The 27,486-nt window shown below is 37.4% G+C and overlaps 1 long non-coding RNA gene across 1 annotated transcript in view; it reads left to right on the plus strand.

Moving 5' to 3' along the window:
* LOC150078147 (uncharacterized) overlaps nucleotides 1–23,576 on the plus strand; it is a 55,656-nt gene extending 32,080 nt beyond the window's left edge. Inside the window, exon 3 of the long non-coding RNA XR_016547613.1 lies at nucleotides 22,758–23,576. This is a non-coding gene — a long non-coding RNA (uncharacterized LOC150078147). The remainder of the gene's footprint in view (nucleotides 1–22,757) is intronic.
* The last annotated feature ends 3,910 nt before the right edge of the window (nucleotides 23,577–27,486 follow it).

Genomic DNA, 27,486 nt, shown 5'->3' on the forward strand with positions numbered 1-27,486 from the left:
AGTGCGGGTTGGCAGATCGACCGTATTCAGCAGTCAGGGGCTTGAACCCCGGTCTACTCAATGAGCGTGTGCTACTGCACTCCCGCTCCTGACTGCTCGGCTACAGAGGCCTTTATGTCGATCTTCAATGTCAACACGGCCCACTTTAAATTCATTGTGCCAAAAACACACCTGTTTCTTTGTCATCACCTTTTTGCCATAAACAGCAACCAGTTCACGGTGAATATAACTTGAAGACCCTTTTGCTTGCAAAAAGTGAATAACTTCACGAACACCTGTTTTGGACCACACTCACACAGTAGCTGCCATTTTGCAACTGGGATCTGCTGTGAGGCAACGTTACCACAACACTGCATTGGCGGTCTTTTTGAACATTATTAACAGGTCTATCTGTCCACAGCGTTTCATCTCATTCCCTTTCACCATTATTAAGAAAAAAAAATGTGTTACCTTACTTTTCAGAAACCCCTCATACTATAACATTACTCTTCAACAATGGTCATACTCCAAATTACCTTGTTTCTCTGTCAGTGGAATAATAGGATTAAAGCTAATCATGGGATTAGAAAAAAATGGCAGAAAGGACTAATCTCATAACTGAAAGCAAAAATATCATGGATGAGTTTAGAGTCACAGAGTAGACATGAGGCACTTAGGACTCTAGGATTGTATATGAAGAAACAATTTTTGTCTTTCCTTAAATTTAATTTCTGTAAGTTTATAAACTTAATTTCAATAATTTTGTGAAGTGATTTCCTGTAATCTTTAAATTTAATTCTTCCCTTATCTATATGTTATTGTTGTTATTTGGTTTTTAGGAGCATTAGCAACTAAGGCCACATTGCTCCGGGATATGCGGTGGTCATTCCCTGACCTTTCCGCGTCCTTCGTATTTGGTGGTGATGGGCTCGAACCCCGGTCTAATCAAGAAGCGTGTGCTACGCACTGCTGCTCCTTCCCACCTGGCTACGGAGGCGCCCCCTTATCTATAACTAATTCTGTTACGTTACATTATTTTTTGGTATCTTGTAAGCTTAAATTTGTAAGTTCAGTAGTAGAAGTTAACTGCTTAGTTGCTGTAATATTTTGCTAGTTTAATTCTGATTTGCACGATCCACTTGGAATGCTTAGTCTTAAAATATCATTATTCTAATGGAAGTGGCCATAGGCAATTTCCATGCGAAATATGAGTTCATTGCTTGTTTAACCTGTGGCACGTATTCAGAGGTCAATCTAGTTGATAATCATAGCTCAACTGATGATTATTTTCTTTATTCCCACTGTAAGGTGTGCACAAATCTCAAATTAAAACCAGTGCATTACTAGTTGAATTTGAGTACTGTAGAAACTGTTGCTTACCCTAGAGACAAATGTAACTGGGAGTTTGTCAGGACTCGAGTGCCGACCAGGCTAGCCGGATGGGTAAAGTGCCTGCCTGGCAACCCAAAGGTCGCGGGTTTGATTCCCGCCTCGGGCTTGGATCAGAGTACTGCAAAAAAACCTTGGGAGGTGCATTATGGCCACAGAAGCCTATGCGCCAACAACTACCAAAAAAAGGGGGGGGGGACTCGAATATCTAATGACCTGCCAGGTGATGCACCTCCAATTTATGGCCCTAGGGTAGACTAAATCCTCTTGAATCAGGAGCAGCACAGACACACACACACACACACACACACACACACACACACACACACACACACACACACACACACACACACTGCTCTGGTTCAAGAGGATTTAGTTTTGTTGGGAAACAAATAATTTTTGTAATAAGGGTAGATGTAATAGAACAAGGGTGTGCCTGTTAGGAGCAACAGTTCATGGTCATCAACAGATTGTCAGATTTTAGGGGAGATAAAAAGCATTGTTATTCATATAGGAACTAATGATATTGAGCACACAAACTGATGCTTTGTTGGATAAACATAGGATCATACTGGAAATGCTCTAAGTTAGGGTGGAAACGTTTGTGTCTGCAGTTCTGCCTATGCACAATAGGAACCATATACTTGAAAGTCTTGTGAGTTAACTCAAGATTTGAGGGACTTAATGAGCCTTTTGCGGAAGAGAATTTTTATTAGCATGACCCACACTTATAAGTAGAAAGAATCTATTTTATAGCAATATACATTTAAACAAAGGGCTGATGCAATGGTTTTAACAATGTCATTGATAATTGAGGATACCTTAAGGATTTGAGGAAACTGCTAGCTGGGAGAGGCAGGGATAATATGAATGGATATGTGCCTTGTGATGATATGGGTCAAAGTAACACATGCACACACATCCAGCTATTCTTGTTGTTGCTGCAACAGGTGATATTGACAAGATGGGACAAGGGTAGCAATGTTTCAAATGAATGGGAAGCTAATGCTAAGGCTTAAATAACTTCAAGGATAGTAAAGTACACAAGAACACCTTAACTGAGTATACAGGAATGTCATCAATAAAAGGAGTAGGTGCAAACTCTTGGTTAAGACTGCTAATGAATATGTGGGGTCACACAAAAAAAGAGTGGTCAGTGAGTTTCAGTCTGGCATGCTTCTTAACAGTAGGAGCTTGAGCATGACTAAAGATTTCAAAGATTCAGAATTTTGCCAGCACGGAATATGTAGTGTGGCATGGATGGATACGAAGGTAAAGTTAGATTGGGGATATGATAATGAGTCTCTACATGAAGATGGAATGGGTAAAAATTTCTTATGAATGATTTCAGTTTGATTGGAGAAGGTGGGAGAGAAACTTACCAGGGAAGACAACATTTTTAAATAAACTTGAAAATTGTCTGCATCAGTATGTTAGAGAAAATACTAAGGGTAAGAATATTCCAGACCTGATTCCACACAGATGATATCATAGTGGTTGTAGTACGACAGTGATGAGATAAAAAGTTAATGCTAAAAGTATGGACATGGGATTTAATTTCAGGAAAGAGGACTATGCCACTTTATGGTGCTACATGGAACTCTGGGTTCATTGCATCAGATTTGGACAGTGGTATTTTTCAAAATGACTTAAAAATGGAACAAAATGTGTGAAAGAAATTATGAAGAAAAATTTTGTGACTTTCACATTTTTGGGAAAATAATTGATAGTAACGAAGTGATGGAATTTTGTGTTTATCCATTCAGAGTCATTGAATATTTACAGTTCAATCCTACTATAAGCACAGTTGCAATGCTATTTCAGGTTGCTTAAAACCTTGACCTTTTAATGATTACAATAAAACACTGAGGAACTAAACAAAAGTACAGGGGAAAACAGCAGTGGGTATTTTATTTTAATGCCACTAATTTTGTTACTGAAAGGGTGTCATTAAGCAACAAATTCATTGATGCATTATTTTTTTTGGAACATTAATTGTATTTCAATGAATTAAATAAACTATTGTAATATCAAATACCTTTTGTCTGTAATATTTTTCAGTATTGCACAGTAAGTAAGAATAAGAATTAAAGGCCTAGGAAATCAACAATTCCTGTGAAATTTCCAAAGAATATTCTCAATTCTTGTGGTAAAGTATCACAACTCCCAAACCCTAGTGCACATGTCAGCTGTAATTTTGCTTGCTTCCTGTTGTATTATTGCTCAATTAAATCACTTGATTATTTAAGTCAGTGGTTTTCAACCGGGGTCTCGCAACAACATTCCAGGGGTGCCACATAATTTGGGTTTAAGTTACTTAAACTTATTATTTTTTAATTTATATGTTTATTTCATTATAAAAAGATGTACAGTATCTTTAATTTTGTGGTGATCTATAATTGATGTTTACTTAGTACCACTATATAAAGAATAAAATTATATACTGTATATATATATAATTTGTATTGTGAAATGTAATTTTTATAATTATATTATTGTAATAAATATCATATAACATATATTTTTTAATATTATATATATATATTAAGAAAATTGAGTAGGAGTGCCGCAAAATAAAATAAATTACTTAGGGGTGCCGTTATTAAAAAAAGTTTGAAAACCACTGGTTTAAGTGTACACTTAAAGTGCTTTAAAGTATACACTTTATCTTTCATATAATCTGATGCAAGAAAAGATGCAATGGAGTGAAGTCTGGAAATATTAGGTGAGGTATTCGAAGGCATTCCCCCCACCCTGCAAAGCTTTTCGATATTTCATAAATTTTCTACACATTTGTGATGATTCAAATAGTCACTTAATTTGAAAGTTTGCATTGTCAGACCATATGATTACTTCGTGAAAATCTCTGGCTTTGCTGTTCTTTTCATAGCACCACCTACAAAATTGTACTTTTTGATCATGATCATCTTTCCAAATGGTATGCAATAGCCAAGATATGAAAGGTTTGAAGTTTGTTTTTTAACTTTCCGTAATAGTTCATTGACTCAAACTCACTTCTCAGGTCAGTCTTGTTGACTTCTCTGATAACTGGTCTTATGCACTTGAGCTTGGGTATTTTTGGCACTCTTTGATGTTCATTTCTTTCAATGGTTAATGTTGTGAACCGTTAAGTGTTCTTCAAACTTGTCACAGAAGCAAGGTATTGTAAATTGATTGGTGCTTTTTGTTCTTACTTGTATTCCCATATGCCAAGGGTTGGCAACCTTTTTGACTGAAGAGCCGTATTTGATCTAATTATAAAAAAAGGGGATAATCCGAAGAGGGGAATCCAGCTTGGGGGGGGGGTTAAGAAATGGAATAGAGTGGGGAGATGTTTTATTAAATATTATTTATTAATAATATTTCTAATTAATGTGACTTGCTGCTGAACTTTTTGAGCGAGTCTCTCAGTATTGGGGACGTATGCTGTAATTTTCTTCTTTGAGCATGCTGAGAGACTCGCTTTGTTCAAATGGTTTCTTTGTTTATTTTTAATATAATTCATGTTCGAAAATATTTGCCTGCAAAAATTCTTCAAACCGAAAAAGTCCAAGCGTAAATATTTTCAAATTTATATACGTGTCCGGTAGGGCTCACAATACCGATCAAAACCTTAATACCGGTATTTTTAATTTATGATACCGGTATTCCAAAAAAAGCATTTTTCGCAATAAATTTTGATGACAATTAGTTGCAATAAAGTAAGGAAAAAACAAGTAATTACTTGAATTCACGTTTTAACTCAAACTTTTATTACAATAATAAACATTCTAGCAAATATTATTAAACATACAGTTATTCTAAAAACTAAAAAATAAGCATCCACACTACCTGTCTGAATAAAGTGAGCTCTTAAGAAACTCAGTAGTGTTATCGTTTAAACTGGATCTAATTTTGGTACATATTTGATTAGTGGCAGAAAATATGTCCTTTTGGATTCTGTGCTGGTTGGTGCTTTGTACTAGGCACCTCGTAACCAGGTGGACAGGAGCAGAAGTGCGTAGCATGCGCTTCTTGATTAGACCAGGGTTCGAGCCCATGCCCACCAAATGTGGAGGATGCGGAAAGGTCAGGGAATGACCACCGCATATCCCCCTGGAGCAATATGGCCTTAGCTGCTAATGCTCCTAAAAACCAAATAACAAACAACAACAGCTTTGTACTGAAATAGTCGTAAACGAGTTGCAGTTTACTCACCCCCACCTTATTCCCTCAATCTTAAAAAATCAAAAAATCTTATTTTCTTTTTATCAAAAATAAAAATATAATTCCTTTTTGACATTTTATGGCACTATATCCATATTAACAAAAGAAACACGGTTAAGCTTGGTGAGGAAACCAAATCTAAGTTGTGGGAGTTATTAATTTTTATTTCCCTATACTTTAGTATCGCTGTCAGTGGCCATTGCTATGATTTGCTGACAGCAGCTCCCCTCAAGCACTAAGCCCCACAAGCTACCTGATTGTGTTAAAAAATAATTTCCAGGATCTGAGGGATATTCCCATCCCCCACACACAAGTATATATATTATGTTATATACATATTATATGTGAGCTGTCAGTTTCTCAAGAACATTGACACAAATATAAAAAAAGTCATTTATCATACAAATCTACTTATAATACATAACTGGTGTTCATTTACATCTAATCTATTCATTTTTCTCATTTAATCTGTTAATACATACTATCATTTCCATAAAATTTCTCTCAATTAACAATCTCAAGTCTCTACTGCTTCAAACACTAAACTAATTCAATCTTAATCACTACCTCATATTTCCCTTAATCACCAATATCAATTCTCTTCACAACAGCAATCCATACGTCGCTAACTTAATGCTAACAATTCCATGTAATCTCTCTTAAATTAGAAATGTCAATTTTCTTTACAACTTCAACCAATAAACCAACTCAATACTAAACATTTCCTTATTTCTAGTGTTTCTTCAACTTCAACCTTACTCTAAAATAATCTCCCTCTTTATCTAAGTACCATTTCCAAAACAACACAGTTCAGAGGACTTGCCTTCCTTCTCTTTCATGTTGGGATTCCTTTGTGCGGGTTCCTTCCACGGAGTGCGGTAATGTCTCTCTCTCTCTCTCTCTCTCTCTCTCTCTCTCTCTCTCTCTCTCTCTCTCTCTCTCTCTCTCTCTCTCTCTCTCTCCTTAGTTGAACTCTGCATCTCTGCTGTATAACTCTTCCAGTACTGTCTTATTTTGGGATTTCGAGAACAGTTCTCTGTTAATACTGAAGGAAATTACCACAGCAGTAGTAGAAGCCAGGGCACTATCGAACTGGCTTGTTATTCAACTTCCGGATTAACTTCTAGCACAGGAACATGCCCGATGGAACCCTTCACTATACAGCTGGACACTCCCAGAACTGGACCCGAACTGAACCCAGAACTACCATTGGAAGTCTGCAACCCCTCTTTTGATGCGAGCACCTTATTTATTTCCTTCTCATTTATTTATTTATTGAATTGATTGCAAGTTACAATCGCCCCTTGTACTATTTTATACGCAAGCTTATGTGCAAACCCCAGAGGGGTTTGCACGCATTTACGTATCTTCCACTGTCTAATTTAAACCTGGCCCAATCACGGTGTTATTCTTTATAAACTCGCTCTTCTTCCTTTGGTGGGAAAAATATTCTCTTTTTCCCACACAACAAAATGCTTTCATCTTTTACCTCTACATCACCTGTTCACAATACCTTTGAACTGCTCCATACCAACACCCTTTCCTAAAACGCACTGAGTGTCGCATCCTCAAGTAGCAGTGTAATAGATGGATTAAACTATTGTTCAGAAGCTTTTAATTTTAACCCTTCCACACCTGCCATACCATTGTTCACCATATTCCTTAACTATCCTACCAGGCCTACTGCCACTAATGGAAATATTTCCGTAATGATGTTTTCGTTATTCCTTAAGTGCTTTACTTCCACACACACTATACTTACTAAGAGATATATATTTGTAAGATTTTGTCTTGCAGTTTCATGACATTTTCAGGTTTCCATTGCATTTGTACTGTGTATAACAATCTCTCATTTGCAAATTCAGCAGTATTAATGAATTATTGTTGTCAATTTTATAACCTTTATATGAATGGATAATTATTTTTTAAATTAGTACCGAAAAACCAGTATTTTTGTATCAATACCAGGATCCTGGAATCTCTGTATTGTAAGCCAGTAAGCTACACCATGCATCGAACACAATTTGGTCTTGCTTTCTCGACTCGCCTATCGGCATCCATTTATGTAGAATTACAAGGGTAGCCTTTTGCCTCTCCAAATGCTCAATTTCTGTTTTAAGGCATTTTAGTCTTGCACTCTGCATGTCCTTGATTTTTAAGTCCTCTGACTCCATTTCAAACTTTGCTTCATGTGGGCTAAAAGTTAAAGAGCCGCAGGTTGCCAATCCCTGCCATATGCACTGAACGTCTTTAACATTTTATACTTCCAATACCATTTCAGAAAGCACTTCCTATCTTCAAATAGCATTTGGTTATTCTCCATACTCACCAGTTACTCTGCAACATGATTTTAAAAAAAAAAAAAAAACATTAAAATTTGTTTACTTAAGCTTTAAAATGAACAACTATATTCAAATTGGATATCCTCTTTATAAAGCTGGGACTAATGGAACAATTAAAGCTATAGATAGAGGGGAACTGTTTTATCATTGACATTTGATAGAATTTAATTCTACCTACTACAATAACAGCTATGGATAACCAATAGGATGATCACCTTTTCATTTTCATATTGCAGGACATTCTGACAGTTTCCACAGTATGCTAGCATACAAGGGAAGTGAGGGTTATAGCAGTAACATGCAGTGCAAGGTTTTGTGTTGTAGCTGTTTACATGTGACAATTATTATTGCAAAGTACATACTATTTGAAAGATTTTTTCATGTTGAACTTTAAAATGCAAGAATTTTTTTTTTTTTTTTTTTAGAAAACAAAAATATACTACAATGACTAAAATATTTTTATTTAATCAACAAAATTCAGACAATTAAATGTATCATTATATTTTATGGATTATCAAAAATGAAAATTTTCAGTTGGTCAGTTTTGGTTCATTATTTGAATTTAAAAACAGTTTTTGTCACTTTGCTGCTTCCAGAATATTCTTTTCCTTAAGCACAAATATGTAAAAGTTATTGTAAGTATATATACAATTCATCTTTACTGCAGTTTCACTTTTTATTAAGTTTATGCTGCTCTTATTGTGTTCATTTCTCCAGTAGCAGTTCATAATTGAGAAAACTCACTCCACATAATCATTGTATACTGGAATATATATTACAAACGAGAGTAATCACACTGCATTTGGAAGTCCACTGTCTTCCATCTGAATTATTTGACACCATTTGTCACTAACAGTTCGATTCTTTGTTCAGAAACAATGCAAATGTAAGCTTTGTTATGCAAGATTCTTCATATAATTCATCCATGTTGATAGATGCCTTCAAGTTCAAAACTACAACAGCCTCTTTGAAGTCAGAATATGTTGGTTCCTTTTTCAGTGATAAAAACTGGATTTTTGTGGAAATAAAAATTAAAATAAAAGATTGTTATAGAAATAACCACTTTTCCAAATATTTGAGAGATTTGTCATAAAAGCTGAGAAAATCTTTCTTAATAATAATAGAACTTTTTTCCATCAAGTTTTAACAACATCTCTGTTTCTTCCCCGATAAACATGCCTTCTTTTCTTTGGCTAAATTTGTTTCTCAATTTTTCCATCAGAGGATCTGTAGTTGGTCACCAGCTTGTTTGTATACAGTTGTGCAAAATATGCACAAGACGATAAGCATGTTGAATATTTGGATTTGGTGGTTTGATTTCTGGAAAACCAAATTGCACTTTTCATAATTAACACTAGCATTGTCTCTGGAGTAAGAGGAAATATTTTATTTTCAGTGCTTAATGAATTTTCCAGGAGTCTTCTGAATTTGTCAAGATATCCTGGCTGATGTTTTCATCCAGGTCATCATAAAAGTCTGGGACTTTGATTTCTACACTGTTTTGGTGTCCAATACTTTAACGTTTTGGGACCAGTTTAGTATGGCCATAGTTTGAAGCATCACTTGCCACAGAACTAAAAGGAAGAGGATTAGCACATCAAGTATATTTATGATTTCCTTTACAGAAGCTGGTGCTAAAACTTCAGTTACAATCGCTTCACCTTTTGTTTGGCAACCATGTGTTTTTTTTTTTTTTTTTTATTTATTTATTTCGTCACTACATATAAAAGCATTTAATTTCATTTGGCGGTGATTTTGTAGGATTGCTCATGCTGTACAGCACAATATATTTGAGCCAGCTCAGGAGCCATGTATCAGTTACTGTCTTGGCTAGTCATTATAACATAGATAACAACTGATTTTGACCAACCTGATTATGGAGTTGTTGGTGCTCTTTTCCTGAAGCATGCTTTTTAATATAATTTTCTCCTCCATGAGATATAGTAAATAACTTTTTACATACCTTGCAAAATGCCCTTGAGTTGTCGTCAGGTAGTTGTTTCAGCCATGCATATTTTACTAATCATTCATTATGAAAAATACATATTTTCTTAGGTTTCTTTGAAGGAATCATCTTGACCTGTAAGTGCTAACATAATGATAAAAACTTAAATATCAAATTATTACATAACTAAAAAATACACCTGCAAAATCCTACTTAAAACTACAGCAAGGTTAATTTTAGTTTGTTCACTACCAGTAAACGAAGTGGTAACAACAGCTGGCAAACAAGTATGTGCAAGAGTGGGAGAGGACAAATATAGACCTTCTCTGACAGGGAGCCTCAATGGAATTAGTGTTGCTCTGGCAACAGACTGGTTGATTTCACTAGTGGGTAGTTAATTTATGCAGATGTGTTACTTTCCTGGGGACATCTGTCCGGAAGCCATATTGCATGTGTTTGCCTTAGTCTAATATCATTATATTGCTCTTTCTTTTGTTTGTACAAATTTTAATTTTAATCAGATGTTTGCTTACAAGAGGGGCAAGACATATAATTCCCAAACTCAAAAAAGAATTTATTTGTCTGACTGTGGGACATTTCAAACCAGTTTCTGAACGGATAGTCACCCTAATGACCAGTAGTGCTTTGTTTATAATGAAGGCAACATGTCATTTTAATTAAGTCAGTATTAAATTTCAATAACTGTTCAAACACGTCAGTTTTCATTAAATATGTTTGCTTACATCTGTGAAAAATGACAAGTTTGCCACTTATTGCAATCCCTGTTGTAGTAGTAATGGAGGCATGTGATGCAAGAAAGCAAGTGTATGAGCTTATGTAGTATCAGCCAAAAAAAAAAAACAATTTAACATATCCATTCCCTCTAAAAGTTTGTCCAGTTCCTCCTTAAATTTATTTAACCTATCAACTTCCACAACAACAGATGAAAGTTTTTTCCAGCAATTAACCACCCGCTGGCTAAAGGCAAATTTCCACATATCTATTCTACAATTGTCTTTCCTCAATTTGAACCCCCTCGGGTTCATAATCTGAGCAAGTTGAAGAATCCGATCAGAATTCAGTGTGCTCAACCTATTCAAGGCCTTATACACCTCAGTCAGAGATCACCTTGCAGGTGCCTAGTCTCCAGCTGCTGCAATTTGCAGAACTTAAGCCTTTCTTGGTAAGAGGGCCCCTTTGTTCCCCTAACCCTTCACTGTATATGCTCAAGTAACTCTACATCCTTCCTAAAATGAAGCTTCCAGACACAGTACTCAACATGTAGCCTAATCATTGTCTTATAAAGGGATAATCACCTCCTTTTCTCTACTAGCAAAATTAGTGTATATCATTGACAATACCCCATGATCTGCTCTAGCAGCCTGTCTGCATTGCTTAGAAAACTTCATATCTGACTGCACAATTACTCCCAGGTCTTTTTTTCATTTTCTACCACCCTAAGTGTAGTACCACACAGTTGGTACGTTCCTCTGGGGCTACTTCTACCCATATTCAGTACTTTGCATTTGTCAATGTTAAACTTCAATTGCCACTTCTCAGCCCATCTTCCCAAATTTTCTAGATCCTGTTGCAGTAGGACACTGCCATTACTGTCATTAACAACCCTGCCAACCTTGTATCATTTGTGAACTTCGACACTAAGCCTGATATACCTTCATCAATATCATTGATAAATATACAAAACAACAGTGGGCCCAACACCAAACCCTGACGCCACTAATAACGTTAGTCCATGAAGAGCAGCATCCATTGATTACCACTCCGTCTTCTCCCATTCAACCACCCTTTTATCCATTGTAACAACTTACCCTTAATACCATACTGCTCCAATTTGTACAGTAGTCTTCCATGTGCAACAGTGTCAAAGGCTTTCCTGAAATCCAAGCATATAATATCAAAATAATTTTTTGCATCCAGTTCCTTTGAAACCACATCATAGTATCCAATGAAATTTGTCAGACAAGACTTTCCCATAACAAATCCATGCTCTGTCTGAATTATTACTGCAGTCTTGTCTAGATGTTCCTGCAATGCATCTTTAACCATAGTCCAATAGTTTCTCCCGAACGGAAGTTAAACTAACTGGTCTGTAATTACTCTTGTCGCCCTTAGATCCCTCTTTGTGAATTGGGGATACATTTGTACATCTCCAGTCTGTGGGGACTTCCCCCAAGTCCGAGGATGCTCTTATAATTATGGCTAAGAGTTTGCTTACTTCCTTTGCCGCCTCATTTAATATAACTGGATATATCCCATCCACCCCAGGTGCCTTTCTTATGTTTAACTGCAACAATTTCTCCTCCACTTTGCTCTCAGTTATTACAAAATCATTAAGCACCCTGTCACAGTTTGATAAACGTCCAGCATTTTTCTCCCTTAATAACTCCTCATGTGAATGTAGATGCAAAATACTCATTCAGATTATCAGCTATCTTAGCAGAATCATCAACAGTCAAACCATCAATATCAAGTGGATCAATCTGATTCATCCCCTTTCTTCTAGAGTTTATATAAGTAAAGAACTCCTTGCTGCTTCTCTTAGCATCCTTTGTCAAATATTTCTCGTAATCTGCCTTCGTTTGCCTAATCTCCTTTGTGACTTGATTACAGACTAGCTTATATCTGCCGTAGGCTTCTGTGTCTCCTGATAATTTATATGCATCCCATGCATTGTTCTTCTCTGCCACAAGTCTCATCAGTTCATCTGACATCCATTTAGGCTTGAACCTTAAACAATATTTCTTAATTGGTATGAAAAGCCCAGCAGCTTCCACAATTAGTTCCTTGAATGCTTCCCACTTAGAATTTGCTGTTGGTAACATCATCAGTTGGTCCCACTGTAGTCACCTTTACAGGAGTAAAAGCCCTTCCCTTTACCCCTGATGGTAATTATATCTTTAAGTAAATCCCACATCAGTACACTGTGATTGCTTCCATGTGGTTCCTTTATCTGCAAATTCTTAATGCACAAATAATCACTGCTAATAACCAGATCAAGAGTATTACACTCTCTGGTTGCCTCTCAAACATGCTGCTGCAGAAAACAATCATCCAATAAATCCACAGAAGTGTCACTAGTGTGCAAGTGACCAGCCTACAAGTTCCAGTCAATATCTGGGAAGTTAAAATCTCCATTATAACACAATTTGATTTACTGGCCCATTCTATTTCTCTGTACAATTGTTCATTGTACTCATTAGTCATTAAGCCTCTAACAAACTCCTACTCTCATTTTTGTTTTCCCAGTGCTTATTACACACCAAACTGACTCAACATTGCACTGTCCATCTATATCAGCTGGGTACACTTCCTTAGATTTTGTTTTTCTTAATTTGCAGCATAACCCCCTCCTCCCTTTCTGTGAACATTGTACTCCCCAAATTCCAATTTCCACTGCTTATATCTGTATAACACCATGTCTCTGATATCCCAACAATCTGCCTTTGATGTCTTGACCAGCACTTCAAATTCATCAAATTTATTTACTATACTTCTAGCATTAGTGTACATGCACTTATTCTTAGTTACCCCACCACAGCCAATGTATTTATTTGTTTCATGATGACTCCTGCCAGTCCCTAAACCCCCAGCACCCCACCCTTCAGGCCACTGCTCAGTCTAATAGAAGCAGAACAAGAATCAATTTAACTTCTGCCTGCAGCTACTATAAACCTTTTAGTCTGTGAATTCCCCCCCCCAAGCTGGCAGTTTTCCAACCCACCGAACGCTGCCTCGATAGCATCAGCAAACACTCTTGCAACCCCTCTATTTAAGTGTATCACATCCCTGTGGAAGCAGTTTCTCCTGTTAACAAGCACAGACCACACTGAGAAAAATTCTACCCCATGAGCCTTGCACAATCCCTCCAGGGCTAAATTGATTGACACAGCTCTCATCATATACTCCCTCCTGTCATGTCTGGGCAGAATTGCAGACACTTTCAAATTTAACCCTAACTCTCGACTTTTTTTCAGCATCGACCTGTACTTGTTAAGTAAATCTGTAGATCTCCAGCTCTTAATGTCTTTAGTGCCAACTTGTAGAGGCCTCCGTAGCCGAGTGGTCATGAGCGGGTCATGGGTCAAGTAGCACACGCTCTTTGAGTAGACCTGGGTTCGAGCCCCTGACTGCTGAATACGGTCGATCTGCCAACCCGCACTGGACCAGCATGGCAGATTATGGTCCATTTCCCTCAGTATGAATTGTTGAGGAGGCTTCCATCCTGCAGTGGGTTGATAATGGCTGCACTTTATTTTTGTATACAAAAATATCGCCCTTTGTGCTATTCAAATATGATATCTGTTCTTCAACATCATCGACTTTTGCCCCTGGCAGACATACATAGGTTGGCATTCGAGGTGAGCGGACGCGCTTAGACAGGGCTCCTCAGTTAAGTGGTTTACTTTTGGATAGTGCTTTTAAATACTGTATTTGATTTATTTAAATATTGTTGGATTATTTTGTTATAGGTTTTCCTGTAACTGTTTGATTTTAATAATATTATAGATATAATTTTTTAAAGTTACTTTCATTGATATTTATTTAATTTTATAATGGTTGTTACGAGATCTGCCTTAAACACGTCACAGGGTATCGTGAGTCACACGGAAATAGCAGATGGCGATTTACGGGTGAGTCATGATTTAATCCGTTGTGGAACCTGTGGAATGTTTTCCAAGGTCGACCTGGTGACTAATCCTACCTCAGCTGGGGATTCTTTTCTTTGTGATCGATGTAAGGAGTGCACCGATCTTAAATTACAATTTGGTGCACTGATGGAACAATTTGAGTCCCTGAAAAAACGAGTGCTTGCCCTCGAAAATAATGCTTCTGGGAGCTCGTCAGGGACTCAAAACTCCAGCAATCTACCAAGTGATGCACACCCAATTCGAGCCTCAAAACAGAAAAACCAAGTGCAAACTACCCTGGTTAGAAAGGACATTGTTTTATTAGGAGACTCCATTGTCAGGGAAACGGGGAATATTTTTTGTAATAAAGATAGGTGGAGCAGAACCAGGGTATGTCTGCCGGGAGCAACTATTGATGATGTCACCAACAGACTGTCAGATTTTAAAGGGGTAAAGAAAATATTATTATTCATGTGGGGACAAACGATATTAAACGTACACGATCTGACGATTTGTTGGAAAAATACAGGACCATGCTGAGGAAATGTCGCGAGCTAGGCCATAATGTCTATGTGTCTGCAATTCTGCCCAGACACGATAGGAGGGATTATATGTTAAGAGCCTTGTGGATTAACTCAAGACTTGAAGGAATCTGCAAGGCTTTAGGGGGTAAATTTCTATCAGCATGGCCCACACTTGTAGGTAGAAGGAATTTGTTTTGTAGAGACGGGATACACTTAAACAAAGGTGGTGCAAAAGTTTTTGCCAGTATTATTGAGGATACCTTAAAGGCTCAGGGAAACTGCTAGTTAGGGGGGATGTGGGTAATACTGACACGCGTTTATCTGATAATATTGGTCAATGTAACTCTTGCACATACCTTAAGAGTTCTTATCTGTTACCCCAACTGGACGTATTATCTAGATGTTCTGGGGGCAAAGACGTTTCACGTGAGCAGGTAGCTAATATCAGGGAAGAGAGCCTAAAAAACTTCAAGGGTTGTGTTAGGGTTGTTAAATATACAAGAACAGTAAATCTTAATTGTTTATACAGTAACGTTAGAAGTGTCGTCAATAAAATGAGCGAATTCGAACTGCTGGTTAAAACAAGTAACGTGGACATAATAGGGCTTACAGAGACGTGGTGCCACCCGGAAATTGGGGATGATGAGTTTCAGTACGGCTTGTATAATGTATTTAGGAAGGATAGGTTAGATAGAAGGGGTGGTGGGGTAATGCTTCTTATCAGAAGCAGCCTGAGTGCGACGATAGCTTTCCCGGACTCAGACATTTCACATGCTAGTATAGAGTCTGTATGGTGTGAGATAGTTGGAAACAAAGGTACAATGCGAGTAGGCGTAATCTACAGACCAGGTGATTGTGAAGACTATGACAAAAGCCTCTACATGCAAATGGAATGGGCAAGTAAGCGTCAATGCCTTATTATGGGTGATTTCAATTTGCCTCTAATTGATTGGAGTAAATGGGAAGGAAACTCGACATGGGGAACAAAATTTTTAAATCAACTAGATGACTGTTATTTGTATCAACATGTCAGGGAAAGTACTAGAGAAAAGAATATCCTAGACCTCATCATCACACATGAATCAGATGACATAACAGGGCTGACAGTAGAGGAACCAGTAGCAGGAAGTGATCACGGAGTTCTACGGTGGATGATGACGAGAGAGGTAGCAGAAGTAAAAGGCAAAGGAATGGGTTTTAATTTCAGAAAAGGAAATTACGATGCCTTAAGGTACTACATGGCCTCTATTAACTGGGTAGATATCGCGCAGAGAATGAATACAATTGAACTGTGGTACGCTTTTAAAACATTAATCACAGATGCCTTGAATGCGTATATACCATTAAAAAAATACTCCACGAGAAGGGTTCCAAGTTGGATGAATAGTGAAGTTGCCACATTACTTGAGCAGAAAAAGGTGGCATGGAAACGTTACAGAGCAATAAAAAGTACTGAAGCCTATAACAGCTACAAGGTGGTGTGTAATAGAGCCACAGAAAAGGTTCGACAGGCAAAGGCAGTTTATGAGAAATCACTAGCAAACAGAGCAAAGAGGGGGGATAAAGAATTCTTCACATATATAAATGCCAAGAAGAGCAGGACAAACCAGATCGGACCTTTACGTAAGGGAAAGGGGATAGTAATAAATACACCAGCTGCCGTTGCAGATGAACTCAACAGTTATTTTGCATCGATATTTACAAATGAAAAGCCTTTTGTGGCAATGGGAAATTGTGGGAGCGAAGTTAAAAAATATATAATTAATGATATTGAAATTTCGCAAGATTATTTAATGAAAAAACTTTCAAGCCTACAGACTAGTAAGGCTCCTGGAGTTGATGGAATATACCCTATAATCTTGAGAGAGGCGGCAAGCGAGTGCATTGAACCACTGAGGCTGGTTATGCGAGCATCACTAGACTCTGGGGAGATTCCCTTGGATTGGAAAAGTGCAAATATATCTCCCATACATAAGGGTGGCTCTAAAAGTGAAGTGGGAAATTATCGACCTGTCAGTCTGACTTCAGTAGTAGGGAAAATCATGGAGGCATTGATCAAGGGTGGAATTCAGGATCATTTGGATAGAATTGAAATTCTCAAGGATACTCAGCATGTTACGTTCTTAGCGTTTTTTCACCAACCTTTCATGGAGTAAAATAAAATTAAAATTAAAATAAAATAAAACAAAACAAATCTTGATAACTATATTTACAATAACCTGTATTTACAAAACAAATATACGGATTACAATATTAAAAATATATTAAAACACAAGATTAAAATGCATTAAAATATACTAAGTTAAAAGCGATAAAATCCCGTAGCTTTCAAAGGCTCCAGCCTTCTTCTTCAGCAGTACTCTCTATTATTCAGTACACCTTTAAATATCAGCAGGGTAATGGTAGGCATCACATGTTTCCATTCTCACGTGTTCCGCTCTCTTGCATTGTGGAACCGGAAGTGGCTCGAACGGAAGTCGTACGGAACCGCTCATCCTTTTTTAGGATAATAGTCTCTAAAAGGGGGTGAATCCGTACACCCCTATCCCTATTAATGTTGGTTGTAGAGCTGATCCGCAAACTCTCGAGCCACTTACGGTCCCAGAACCTATGCGCCCGATCGGTAATAGTGGCATCGTCTGGGGAGATGATGCCACTATTACCACTATTATCACTATTGCCACTATTACCTAAAAAAAAAAAAAAAAAAAAAAAAAAGGATGAGCGGTTCCGTACGACTTCCGTTCGAGCCACTTCCGGTTCCACAATGCAAGAGAGCGGAACACGTGAGAATGGAAACATGTGATGCCTACCATTACCCTGCTGATATTTAAAGGTGTACTGAATAATAGAGAGTACTGCTGAAGAAGAAGGCTGGAGCCTTTGAAAGCTACGGGATTTTATCGCTTTTAACTTAGTATATTTTAATGCATTTTAATCTTGTGTTTTAATATATTTTTAATATTGTAATCCATATATTTGTTTTGTAAATACAGGTTATTGTAAATATAGTTATCAAGATTTGTTTTGTTTTATTTTATTATATTTTAATTTTAATTTTATTTTACTCCATGAAAGGTTGGTGAAAAAACGCTAAGAACGTAATATGAACATACCCAACCTCAGAGGCCTATTTAAGGAGATACTCAGCATGGTTTTGTAAAGGGAAAATCATGTTTAACAAATCTGGTTCGCTATTTCGAAAGGGTCACTCACGAGCTGGATTTAGGGAATAATTTCGACATTGTTTATTTAGATTTCAGCAAAGCTTTTGACTCAGTCCCACATGAGCGGTTGCTTTATAAGCTGGAACAGGTTGGAATCACTGGGAAAATCCTTAGATGGATAGAAGGATGGCTTCAGGGCAGGAGGCAGAGGGTTGTGATAAATGGCTATTCCTCAGATTGGGTTGATGTAAGAAGTGGGGTTCCCCAAGGATCAGTATTAGGACCACTGTTGTTTTTAATTTTCATAAACGACATTGATGAAGGGATAGAGGGCGTGATGTCTAAATTTGCAGATGATGTTAAAATTGGTAGAGTAGTTAATGATCACTGTCAAGCTGAGCTTCTTCAGAGAGACCTAGATAGACTTCAAGAATGGTCAGAAAAATGGCAGCTGTGCTTTAATCCAACAAAGTGTAAGGTATTACACCTGGGAAACAGTAATCCCAAAATAACTTATTCACTTGGTGGAGTTCAACTAAACCCAGTACTGGAGGAAAGGGACTTGGGTGTTACGATACGGTCAGACATGAAATTCTCTGAGCATTGTAAACAGGTTGCAAGGAAGGCCCATGGTGTCCTATCGATGATCTATCGAACTTTTGCAAGTAGAGATAGGGACGTGATAATCTCATTATATAAGGCCTATGTTAGACCACACTTGGAATACTGTGTTCAAGTATGGAGACCGCACCTAAAGAAAGATATCGAGCTTCTTGAAAGGGTGCAAAGAAGGGTAACTCGCCTGGTGAGATCGGCAAAAGGGCGTCCTTATGAAGAAAGACTTCGAATATGTGGGTTGCAGAGTTTGGAAACTAGACACCTTAGAGGAGATTTGATTGAGGTGTTTAAGGCTCTGAGAGGCATCAGTAAAATGAATGAGGACAAAATTTTCAAGATTATAAATGATGCTAGAACTAGGGGACATAAATTCAAGTTACGCGGGGAAATGTTTAGATTGGACTGCAGGAAGTTTTATTTTAGCCAGCGAGTTATAAATTACTGGAATAAGTTGCCTTCATGGGTGGTAGAGGCCGACAGTTTGGGGAAATTCAAAGGTCATCTGGATAGTACTTTCGGGTAAGGGAAGCACATAGGATGATAGGATTAATTTCCTTTTTATTTAATCTTTAATTTCATTTTATTATTTTTATTTATTTATTAATTATTATTATTTATTTAATTTTTGTTTTTATCATTGTTTTGTTCCGATTTTTTTTTTTTTTTTTTTTTTTTTTTGGCTGGTGCAGCATAAGCCATAGGCTTTCTTGCACCATACGGCCGTTACTAATACTAATACTAATACTAATACCCTGGTTGTAATTATGTTTATAATGAAATTTGAAATAAAATTTAAAATATATTATGGGTTTGAATACCTTTTGAATCACCCTGTATTTTTTAAAATCTAGGTTGCATCATAAGTATGAAGGTTAATTTTTTTGTTAATTTTTTGCACAGTCACCTTGATTACTTTTTGCAGAACCTTGGTACAGGGTGCTGTGGAAAAGTCACTGGAATATGATTAGATTATAAGGAAAAAAGATAGAGTAAATGGATGAGTCAATCATAGCACACTGCTATTTATTTGTTTATTATTTTAAATTCTGGATTTTTGCTGTTTGATAGAGCTTGCATTCAGGCATATGAACTTGCTGATGGTGACATCCTGTTTGATAATCAATACGTTGAACATAACAGTACATTATTTGTAGGTGTTACTCAAGAAATCTGAATATCAGAAAGCATTTTATACATAAATTTTAGGTAGACAACAGTATTTTTAAATTTTACATTTTTGCTCGTTGATTTTCATTTAAAAAAAAAAAAAATTACCTGAGCTTTCCCCTTCCCTTTAATTTGTTATATATTTGAACTCGTCCATCCATTTCTCACTGATTGTGAAATGTTTATAATAAGGCTCTTAGTTTCATCTGTTAAGTAAGAATTTCAAAATGTCTACAGTGGCTGTTTGTAATCTAAGACAGTGTTTTTATTATTATTATTGTTGTTGTTGTTGCTCTTATATTATTTCTCCCTGATTGGTGGATTCCACTCCATGATGGGTACTGCCACCAAGTACGCAGGGCGGTTGTAATGTCTGGTGTTACTGTTGGTCGAGGAAATCTCTGACTGTCCTACAGGTGTTCAGGATTGCGACTTTCTGGAGTTCCTTGTAGGTTTTCTCTGGCAGACCTATTGCTGCTAGGCTGCTATGTAGAGCCTTTGGCACCATACCAGTGGTTGACACGGTGATTGGGATGGTTGATACTTCTTGCATATGCCACATCTCATGTCTCAGGTTCGTGTACTTCCTAATTTTTTCCTCATGGGTTTTCTGGACATTGCTAGTGTTCGGCACCGCTATGTCAATCAGGTAGGTGGCCTTTTTCATGTCCACAAGGGTTATGTCCGGTCTGTTGTGCAGGATGGTCTTATCCGTTATTATGGCGCGATCCCAGTACAGCTTGTGGGTTCGGGTCTCTAGTACTGCCTGGGGTTCGGGTCTCTAGTACTGCCTGGGGTTCGTACTTGTAGTATGGTGCACTTTCTTTGGTCAACTGGTATTTCCTCGCTAGCTTCTTATGTACTATCCTGGCTACCTGGTCTTGTCTATGAGAGTACTCAGTCTGGGTGATCACCTTGCACCCTACGGTGATGTGATGGATCGGTTCTGAGGCCAGGTGGCATCATCGACATGTGTCATCTGACATTCCAGGCTCCTTTGCGATGTATTTTCTATAGTTTCTGGTGTTGATTACCTGGTCTTGGATAGCCAGCACGAATCCTTCAGTCTCGGGGAAAGAGCGTCCTGCTTGTGAGCCATGCATTGGAAGCAATGGCATCAATGTGATCTTGATGGAGGTCATTGTAGTGTTTTCTTTGCCCATCTTTCTAACTTTGTTTCTTGTACTGTCTGGGCGGGAGGGGTTTAATTGCTTAGGTTGAGTAGGGTATACCGCTTATCTATCTTCCTTATGGCCTGGTGGAGTGGTGCTGTGTTGTTCTCGAAGTAATCCTTCTAGTTACTATCGCTGTTTTCTGTTGGTCTATCAGGCCCCTTCCTCTCTCTTTCCGAGGTTTGTTATTCTCTCCACTGCTGACTTCGGGTGGTGTTGGCGACTCTTGGTCATCGTTGTCCTTGTCTTTCGCATGGTATCTTCTAGCTCAGTGTTAGTCCAATCTATGACCCTGAATGTGTATGTTAGTACTGGAGCTGCATAGGTGTTTATGGCTTTAACTGTGTTCCCTCCGTTCAGTTTTGCTTTCAGCAGGCTTCTGAGTCTCTGATGATATTTTTCGGTCATGCACTTCTTGATTTCCTTGTGCTCTAACTGCTCAGCCTGCATCATCCTTAGGTATTTGTAGGTTTCTCCTTCTGTCATAGCTTCGATCTCTTTACTAGTTAGCAGCTGGTAGTTTTGGCCAACTAATTTTCCCTGGTGCATTGTGTGGGTCTTGCATTTTTCTAGACCAAATTCCATCCCGATGTCCTTGCTGAATTCTTCGGTGATCCAGAGTAGTTGCTGGAGTTGCTTCTCGGTTGCCACATAGAGCTTGATTTCATCCATGTACATCAGGTGGGTGAGGGTGTACAGGTTCTTTATTCCTTGTTTGAGGTTATATCCGTACTTGCTGCCGTTGAGCATGGTGGATAGCAGGTTGAGTGCTAGACAGAACCATAGTGGGCTCAGAGCATCTCCCTAAAAGATTCCTCTTCTAATGGGGATTGGCTTGGTTGTGATGTTCTCAACCTTAATGGTGGTACTCCATTTCGCCATTGTTGCTCCTAGGAAGTTTATCACTATCAGCTTGACCATGTAGATCTTCAGGGTCTCTAAGCCAGCTATGAGATACAGAGTCGAAGGCCTTGCGGTAATCAATATAGGCCATGTATAGGTTGCGGCGCATCTTGAAGGCTTGCTCCATAACTGCGGCATCTATGGTTAATTGCTCCTTGCATCCTTTCTGCTGTTCAGCCATTATATTCTAACTCTCTAAGTGGTCTGATATCTTCTTAGTTATGCAGCTGGTCAGGATCTTGTACCTCATTGGGAGGCATGTGATTGGCCTGTATTTCGCCGGGTTTCTTGTATCTTCATCTTTAGGCTTCAGATATGTGACTCCTTCAGTGAGAAGCTTCGGGTTTGTCTCCAGGTTGCTTATCATTCGAGTGAACTGCTCTGCTAGGTGCTTGTGTGTGCCTTCTTGTACCAGTAGTTGTGGATGTTATCAGTTCCCAGTGTTATTATTATAGAATTTGGAGTTCTTGAACTCTGACATCGATGTTAAAAAAGAACTTAATGGTCAGATCAAGATACATTAGTGATGAGGTAGGTTTTCCTTCTCCTTTAGAGAGCACTGGATCTATGCAAGTTAGTGCCAATGTATTTTTGTTAAACTCCCAAGATTTATTATGGTCATTGTTCTTTAGCATTCAAATTATTTGTTTAATTGAAGATTAGATTGTGTTCATTTATTCTTATTTTTCCTTGCAGTTCAATAGGTACAGTTGTGGTCCGACTGCAGCATCACATCAAATTTTGAACCTTCAGAGTTTCCCATCATTGCAGTCATAAGGTTTTCCATTACTTTCGTCCTTGACCAAGTCATAATTACCACAGGTAATTGGTTCTGTGTTATACCACTGGCTTCAAAATTATTGGAAAACAATGTTAATCTTGTTGGTGAGCTTCAAAAAAATAAACATTTAACTTCTAGCTGAATTGAGATCGATTCCCACTTATAGTTAAATCATGGTCAGATCATGCATGATCCAGTCAAATATTGTAGTGGGGGTTTCTATAGAAATCATGTGCAACTGTAAATTAACATTCACAGTGCCAATCGCAGTCAAGTCATATTGCTGGTCTCATGGCTACAGTCTTTCTTTGAAAGAATACTTGGCTAAGGTAAAGAAAGCCAACACAAGAACCACAGCAAACTATGGGAAACTTACCGGACAAAACTGGTTTGCCGCTCCGAAAGCAGAAACTCTTCTACGGATTATTGAAAAAGTAGTGAAACAAAACACTACCATCATGACAGGTGAATGGCGTGGATATAGCCATATTACGACTTTAGAAAAAAATAATTTACAGGTATGAAACATAAGGAACATTTAGCAGATCCACACACAGGAACACATACAAATAACATTGAAGCCCTGTGGAAGAGACCGAAAAGTGTGACTAAAAGATTAAATGGCAGCTATAAACATATGTTGCCTGGTCACATAAATGAATATATATGGCATAAGATTTATGGAGAAAATCATGAAGATTCTTTTCAGAATATTGTTAGTCAAATTGCAAACAGCTACTGAAATGCAAAAGAAAAGGTTTCTTTATTTTTCTTATATTTCCTTACTTAATTTAAACATTAGGTTAGGAAATAATAGGAAAAGAAAGAAAGAATCTTTATATATACATATCATAACCTCAATCAATCACTTAATGCTATGGTGTTATCATCTGTTGTGTTCACGCACCAATCAGTACATCGTCCGTCATGCCTATGTGTCGATCAATATATCATTCTCGACTTCTGCTCCAGACCAATAGCACACATTACCTGTTTACTGAGCATGCAATGTGAAGCAGTAGCAGCAGTCATGCATTGCTGCTACCGATAACATGCACGGTCTGTTTCCCAAGCAAGCAGCACTAAAGTGGCATGGCAGAAAACCAGTTTGTCTAGTAAGTGTCCCGTATTTTACCATGGTTCTCGTGTTGGCTTTCTTTACCTTAGCCGAATACTTGAGCAAGCTGTGACCTGTATGTTGTGCGGAAACCAGTCAGTGTGAATGTTGTTTGGTCAGAGAATAATCTGGCCTCTCATATTTTCATTGTCATTTGTATCAAGATGAAGAGAATTTCATTTTTGTTTCAAATGGATGAAAAATTGATAGAACTATTGCATGCAAATGAAGAACTGTGAGAGTTTTCGAGCAGAAGATAATCAGATTCCGGATATAAAAATAAAGTGGGGGAAAAAATATGAGAAAAATTATACAAATTGAGTATTAATTGTTTTTTAAGTAGGTTAATTTACATTCCCTTGTCATTTTTAATTAACATTTTCATTTTAAAAGGTACATAGGTAATATACACAGCATAATACTCGTGACTATGGCATCAAATTTTGTTCATCTGCCAAGATACCTCCCTGAGCTCAGAACTGAAAAGAGTAAAAGTATTCTTTTATGTTTTTTGTTGAGCATTACTGCCTTGGTTTGGCATAGCATTTAATATACTGTCTTGTTCATTAGATGATAAATCTTCTATAAATTGTGTGAATGTTGTAAGCACACAAAAAATTATATAGGATACAAGTAGCAAAAATTATCTTTAAGTCTCGAAAGGTTTGTGGGAATGCTGAGTTTCCTAAAATCACATAAGGTGTCAATATTTTTGGCTGGGTAATTCTTTATTTTCAGGGATATCTGAAGTTTTGTTCTCAAGAACTCTTCCTAGCCTCGAATTCGCAAAAATGCTCCATCACTTTTTTTCATAGGATCCCATATTTCCAGATATAAACTTATAATTTGCATCTACTAAAGCCAGCAATATAGCAGAAAAGGGTTTTTTGTAGTTAAAATAATTAAAACTGCTGTTTTGCAGGTGTGAGATATAATTGCTAATATCTCAATGTTTTTCATCTAATGCACCCAAGCAGTTTGGAAAATTACATATAGACCAAAAAAAAATAAAGCATGATTTCTTCTCAGTCTTTCTTCCTAGGTGTTGGAATGCATTCCAGGAGAAGATTCTTAATTATTGCTCCACACACTTCTTGTATGATTCTGTGTGTACAGTTGAATGCCCTAAACCAGTGATTCCCAATCTTTTATCAGTTAGGTCACACTGTAAGTTAAAAGATGAATATTAATGGCACACTGAAATAGTGATTGCCATTGAACTCAGTGGAATTTTTCCTAATCTTGCGGCACACTTGAAAAGGGCTGTGGTACACACATACTGGTTGGGAACCACTGCCGAAAAGAAATGAGCAAATTGAAAAGACCAAGAACCTGAGATTGAGGTAACAAAAACAAACATATATGCCAAACAGAAAATTCAAAGTACCTGGGCTTTGCAGCAGAGTCATGTAAAAAAGTGGGTTCCAACAACTGTTGATGGGATAAGAAAGTTTTTTTTTTTTTTTTTTATCTTATGTGAATGGACTAGTAAGATTGGACAGTATTGCATCTTACTGGTCAACCAAACCTATCTATAAAAATAACTTGGTAACAAAAATTGTCTCACAACAGATTTGAATTGTTGTTATGCCTCATTCATTTTTCAGACAATGAAACTACTATTCCAGGCCTCAGTAAGATACAACACTTGATAGATGTTTTGCGGCACAAATTTCAGAAAATATTTTTCTCCAGTCAAGATTACATTGTTGATGAAACTTATTCCTTGGAAGGGCAGGCTGGTATTCCGACAATATATGCTAAATAAAGCTCACAGATATGGAATCAAAGTTCAAGTTATGTACTGAAGGATATACCTGGTCAGGTAAGGTTTATTCGGGCAAATCTGAAAATTAATAGAAAATCTATGGGTTTAACTGCAAAGGTCTACAAAGAATTATTGCAAGGACCTCTAAATGAAGGTTGCGCCTTGTACATAGACAATTTTTATACGAGTTGCAATCTGGCATTGTTTCTTCATCAAAAAACTCGCGTTGTCAGTATGTTACAAGCCAGTAAAAAATTTATACCTAAAGAAGTCATGTACTCAAAGCTAGATAAAGGGGGGGATGATCGCCAAGGAATAAAAAATTGGAATTATCATTCTGAAGTGGTGAGATGTGGGGCTATTGCCAACAAAGCATGCCCCAGAAATGGTTGATGGACCCTCCAGTAAAGGAAAACAAAAACCACTTCCTATTCTAACATTTAATAAAGGAAAAGCAGGCATTGATCTGTTGGACCGAATGGGTTCATATGCCACAATGTTAAAAGGGGATAAAGTGGTACCGCAAATTAGCAATAGAGTATATACTTGGTATTTCATTTGTCAATGCACATGTGGTATACAAGAGTGCCATGCAAAAAATATAAATATAAGAAGCTTTCAGGAAAAGAGTTACAGATTTACTAAATATAGAACACAAAGAGAAACGCAAAAAGCCAAAAGGTGATAATACTCGTATATTAACTACAAAATTTGATGCAAACAACAAGAAAGTTAGAAGAATGTGCATTTTTTGTTATGCAAAATTGAAAGAATTTGAAGGAACATCTGTTGCTAGCAATAAGGGGAAAAGAGTTTCTACTTATTGCCCAGACTGTATTCGTCAGCCTTTCATGTGTTTAGAGTGTTTTTGGACAACAAATGATTTTGTAATTGTAAACTTTGTATAATAAAGAATTTTTGAATCATGACCAGTTACTCGCTTATTTTTGCTAATAGCGCCATGCAAATTTCATCACATGTATCGCCAGAGGCCACGCTTTTAAAAAATAATGTGAATTCCCAACAATCAACACTATACAGCCAATGCAGCTCCGACTGAAACAAAAGGTGTCAGTAATGTATGTCAGACATGGCACCTGAAAAACCTAAAGAGGTCAGACATATACAGCCGACGCTGCAGTCAACTTATTTTAATGCATATCAAATACACTGATAATGTATGTGATCATTTGCAGGTCCAGAGACATGCAAATAATGTGGGGAATCATTTTGTTCTCATTATCACAAGATGCATTTGTTCCTACAACAGGCCATGCTGTAGGAACAAAAAATAAAGGGAAGTTTGGGGACTAGCTTGATTTCTTTGTCCTCATAAAAGATAACTTCTATTAAATAGTTACCAGAAAAGTGCTTTGACATTTTTATTCTCAATCGCAGTTCACAGAGCTGTTCCTTGAATTAAGGTTTATCATTTCTGAACTCTCCAAGCAATTAGTTATCACAGAGACAGTCCTGAAAAGAAGCGAAGATTAGAAGAAAATACTTTAAAAGCACCTTGGAAAACAGTATTAAAGGTAAATACAATTAGGCACCTCCGTAGCCAGGTGGGCAGGAGCAGCAGTGCATAGCACACGCTTCTTTACACCGGGGTTCGAGCCCGTGATCACCAAATACAGAGAATGTGGAAAGGTCAGGGAATGACCGCCGCATATCCCCGGAGCAATATGGCCTTAGTTGCTAATGCTCCTAAAAACCAAATAACAAACAACAAATACAATTAATGAAAAAACTCAAGAAT

The sequence above is a fragment of the Mastigoproctus giganteus genome, chromosome 11 (genome assembly GCF_048544385.1).
Source record: "Mastigoproctus giganteus isolate SK-2022 chromosome 11, ASM4854438v1, whole genome shotgun sequence".
NCBI lineage: Eukaryota > Metazoa > Arthropoda > Arachnida > Uropygi > Thelyphonidae > Mastigoproctus > Mastigoproctus giganteus.